Source organism: Vulpes vulpes, chromosome 5 (genome assembly GCF_048418805.1).
Source record: "Vulpes vulpes isolate BD-2025 chromosome 5, VulVul3, whole genome shotgun sequence".
NCBI lineage: Eukaryota > Metazoa > Chordata > Mammalia > Carnivora > Canidae > Vulpes > Vulpes vulpes.
The window spans coordinates 111,250,684-111,255,917 of record NC_132784.1 but is presented as its reverse complement, the minus strand read 5'-3'; positions in this window follow the sequence as shown (position 1 = coordinate 111,255,917).

The window sequence follows — 5,234 nt, the reverse complement described above, 5'->3', positions numbered from 1 at the left end:
TGCCAACACGGTTTTTATTAGAGATGGATAAACCGGAATGTCATGGTTCAGGTGGCACAGCAGAAGGCGCTGAGTGACGACAGTTGTCCCCTCTGAGAGCTGGCTGGGTTTTCTGAATGCTGAGGAGGCAGAGAGGATCCAGAGAAGCAGGAAGGCACCGGGAGGAGCGTGGGCTCTGGGACAATGGGCTCTGGGACGGCGAGGACACTGGGTCAGATTTGGGTCCAGTCATTAACTCGATGACTTAGGGAAAACTACTTCAATTTATACTTTCATTGAGTCATCAAAAATATTGCTACCAATGCTTACCTTGAAGAATTGTGAGATTGTGTCCTAGAAGACGGTCGGTCGGTGCAAACTGTTACTTATTTCTGTTCTATGATAAGTGCCCAAAAGGAGACTTAGAGCATGAACTCAGTCCCCGTCTCATGCTATTGTGATGTTGGTTGGTGCTCTACATATTTTCTGAGCCATTTTATCAAATTTCCTTGAAATGGAGAACAAATCACAGCGCCCACCCCCCCTCAAGTACATACCCCAAGTGGCATACCTCAGCAATTGGTTCTTGTCATTAAATTATCCCAGATTTCACTGTTTTTGTACCTGAACTTAGATACTAGGTTGAAGATTCAATTATTAAGAGGGGCTCCAGGAGATGCCTGATTTTTTTCCCTTATAAATGGCTAACCAGATTTCTTTGGACTGGTGCATTTATTCTGATTTCCATGATGGATTTAGCTTAAATCATTCATTCATTCTGCAGATACGTATCAGGCCTTGGCTTTATGCACTGTTGGGTTTTGAGGATAGAGTGGACATGTGGAAGATAGAATGGGACATTTCGAAACGCATTTAGTAAGTGTTCCAGAAGGAGGGAATTGAGAAATGGGAAAGAGGCAACATTTGAAGAGATAAAAGCTAAGCGTTTGTCAGATCTGATGGCAGCTGTGATAATCAGATTGAGGAAAAATGACGAGTCTCAATCACAAACCCAGATACAATGAAAGTGCTGAGGGTCCGAGAAATGGACTTACCCGTCAGAGACAAGAGATCACTAATGAGAGTTCTTGAGACTGACAGCAGACTTCTTCCCGCATTGCCTTAGAGAAGACAAGAAAATAGTAAGCACTGAGTGAAATTAAACCCATGTGAGCTGTAACTTCAGAATGAGGCTGAAATAAAAATTTGAGACAAAAGTTGCAAGTTTATCACTAACCCTTTCTGACAGTTTACCTCTAACATTCCTTTTTTGAAAAAGATTCCTGGGAGATGTATTTGGAGATGAAAATGGAATCCTGCAAAGCAGAAGTGAGATGCAAAAGGAATAATGAGTAAAGATACTCGCAGTATCTTTAAACTTTAAACTCTGACTTTCTAAAGCAATAACAAAAATGGCTAATTTCAGAAGGAAATAAAGCAAAGTGGCCATATGCAAGCTGGGGGAGTTGACTAAAGATACTCAAGATATCAGATACGCCATTTTTAAAAAAATATTTTATTCATGAGCAACACACAGAGAAAGGCAGAGACACAGGCAGATGGAGAAGCAGGCTTCCCGCTGAACAGGAAGCCCGATGCGGGACTCGATCCCAGGACCGTGGGGTCACGACCTGAGCCAAAGGCAGATGCTTAACCGCTGAGCCCCCCAGGCATCCCAAGAAAACCACTTTTAAACTCATGAGTCCAGGGAGAATTCATATTGGAATTTAGAAAATATTTGCAATTAAACCATGAAAATTCTACATGCGGATGAGTGAAGCTCCTCTGAGAACTACTAAAGGAGAGATTTATAGATGAGTAGATTAGAAAAAAGACAAAATTAATGACTTCACTCTACTCAAGAAGTTAGAGGGAATATGGACAAATTCCAAGAAAGTAGAAGGAAAGAAAAGACAAAAGCAGAAGATAATAGGTGTACAGTGAAAACAAGTGAGAGTTGATTCTTTAAAAAGAAAAATAGGGGAACTTCTGGTGAGGTGAACATATGCAAAGGGAATAGACCAGTAAATAACAATGTAGGACCCAAAGGGGGAAGAACATAAGTACAGAAGTAGAGATTTTAAAAATGGGAGCAAACTATGAAAAAGCTTACACTATTTTTGGTGGAATGTTTACAAGAAAAAAATGTTCTTTAGCAAAATGAACACAAGCAGAAACAGAAAACCTGAATACCTGAGAGCAATTGAAATCTGCATGAAGAACACCCTTCTTTTCCTCTGTGTGCCTTCCTTATTGAAGGGCAGGACAAAGAATCCTGGTAATTATGGGACTGTATATCTTGATTGTGGTAGCAGATACACAAATCTGTAGGTGTGATGAATTGTAAAGGGCAAAATACACAAACACAAATAAGTACAAGTAAAACTGAGGAAACCTGGAAAAGGTTTATCAATGCCTGTATCCTGGTAGCATCGTTTTTGCAAGATGTTATCAGTGGAGGAAACTGGATAAAAGGTACATGGAATTCTCTCGATTTCCTACTCCTATAAACGAACCTACAATTCTTTCAATAAAAATTTCAATTAAAAAAGGGCACAACCATCCCTAGATGCCAGATAGGATTACTGACGAATTCCTCCAAACATCAAAAAACAAACCTTGGCTCAATCCTAATACAAACCATTCCAGATTATTTGGAAAGGAGTGCCTTTTACAAAGATCATTTCATGAAGGTAGCATAACATCTTTACTGGACAAGTACGATACTTTAAAGGAAAATCATAGGCTGAATTCACTTACCATAGAAAGATGTCATAACTGAATATAGCAATATATTAATAAAGCGAAGCATGACCAAGTTGTTTATACGAGGAACACGGGACAGCTCAGCACCAGAAGAGCTAATAAAGTAATTCATTACATCGAGACAGAGAGAGCTTGAGCAAGGGGAGGGGCAGAGGGAGAGGGAGCGAATCATCCAGCAGATTCCCCACTGAGCGCAGGGCCCCATGTGGTGCTCGATCCCAGAACCCTGAGATCATGACCTGAGCCAAAACCAAGAGTCAGATGCTTAACCCATTGAGCCACCCAGGCGCCCTGTGAATCATTGTTAAAAAGGAGGAAAAGTAATAGGCTCCTCTTGGTAGATGCAGGAATATATTTAATAAAATTCAACACTCATGCAATAGTAGAAACATCCCAAGTAATCAGTAATAGGAACTCCTGTATCTTGCAGCCAGCAAATACCCTTGGCATCACATTCAATGAAATATTGAGAGCGGTTTTTTTAAAAGACAGGCACCAAGTGCATACATATGTCTACTATCCCCATTTCTTTTCAGCCTTGTACTAGAAGTTTGGACCAGAGGTTAAAGCAAGACAGAGAAATAATAATGCTCTCAGGATCAGAGAGCAAGAAAGAAAATAGCTATTTGCAGATGACGCGGAGATCTAAAGGGTCAACCAAAGAGACATACACATTAATTAAAAAGAAAAAAAAAGTCCATTGCATTCCTGTGCATGAAAAAGGAACAGCTAAGTGACCCTTAACAGGAGACTAGGTGGTTATGCCCTAACAGTCTGTAGAGCAATTTAAAACTAAAGACCTAGAGATACTTGGGTCAATAGGGATAAATCTAAAAATAATTAATATTGAATAAAGACAGACTTCAGAAAGATGTATGCAGCTTGGTTCCACTCATAGTTTAGGAATACCTTCGTATGTGCAAAGAGCAAAAGTCCCATCAAATTCAGGACACTGGTTGCTCTTGACTCCTGGCTACGGGAGAGCCACGGGGGGATCGCACTGGTGCCTCGGATGCTCCTCCTAAGCTAGATTGTGTGCACGTCCGCACAGTTCGGGGTGGACAGTGTGTTGTGTCGGTCTCTCTCTCGGGAGTCCCTTGGGTCAGGCAGGGAGAGGAGTAATTAGAGTCGTTATTTGTGTTTTGTTTCTTATTTTCTTTGCTTCTCAGTGGGCTCCTTTCCCATCTCCTCATCTGGAATTTCATCAGGCTGTTCAAGTTTTCTCATCTCTCTCTGTCTCTCTCTCTTTTTTTTTTTTTTTTTTACTACTCATTACCATCTATCATATGTATTTTGCTTATTCCTCTTGTTTATCGCCTTTTAACACTATCGAAGTATAAGCTCCAAGAGGAACTTATAAAAAATTATATGTACATATATATAGTTCTTGTTCTTGTGTGTTATTATTGTATCCTCAACAGTAGATCAACACCTGGCACCTACTAGGCTCTTGATAAATCCTTGTTGCATAAATAAATGTGTGGACAATTGATTAAACAAAAATTTATTTGAATAAAATTATCCTGCCCTGGTATCTCTCTGATTTTTAGCCTTAATCAACTGCTTTTTCTTGTAGCTGCATTAAAGAGGAAACACACCAAGTATGTGACGATTCACACTCTTGATTTGGAATCGTGTTGGGAGCACCGAGCCAGAGTTCACTGAGGTTCTGTCTACTGTTACCGTCCTCTTAGAAATCGCCCTGGGCTTGTACTTATGATTTCTTCCCCTGAAAAAGACTTTTTAAAGAGTGCTAAGAACAACCTGAGTACACAATGAGTCTTATTCCTAGTAATGAAACTCAAAAAAAAAAAAAAATCCGTGTTTCTTATATGGTACCTGAAAATCTGAGTTATTTCCATTAGCTGATAAATCACGTTTTTTATAGTCATGAAATAGAGACAAGGGTCAGTTGACGATGGACAGTAAAGTATTGGATTATAGCCTGCCTCACCCTCCCTGGGGGTTATTCCTTGCTATCTAATTTGTCTCCTGCTTCTAGGACAGGAATTCTGGGAGGTTGTATGGAGAGTTTGTAGTGGGCAAGAAAAGTCCCAGAGACTCTTGATGTTTAAGAAACACACATTTTTATTGTTGTTAGTGATTCATAAATGGGTTTAAATCTGAATAGGGTCTCAGGTGCAGCTTTAGGCAGAGGCCATGCATAGATTTCTTTCTTGTTTAGGCTAGGAAGTACCTCTATCCCATTCTTTTCTATTTAACAACCAGGATGGTGCTGTATTCTCTAGGTCGTTGATTGCAAAATGATTTCCATTTATAACTATCATTTACATTCTGTAGTTGAAAAGAAAGCATATTCACAAGCACACATTTTCTCATTTCTGAGATGTTTAGAAAGGAAAATGATTTTTTTTGTGGCCTATGAGTAAGAAGATAAAATGTAAAAATATTTAAAAAAATAAATAAAAAGTAATCCCCCCAATCCTATCCCCTGAATTAGTTCTGAGCCAGGCTGTATGCAGGGGGAT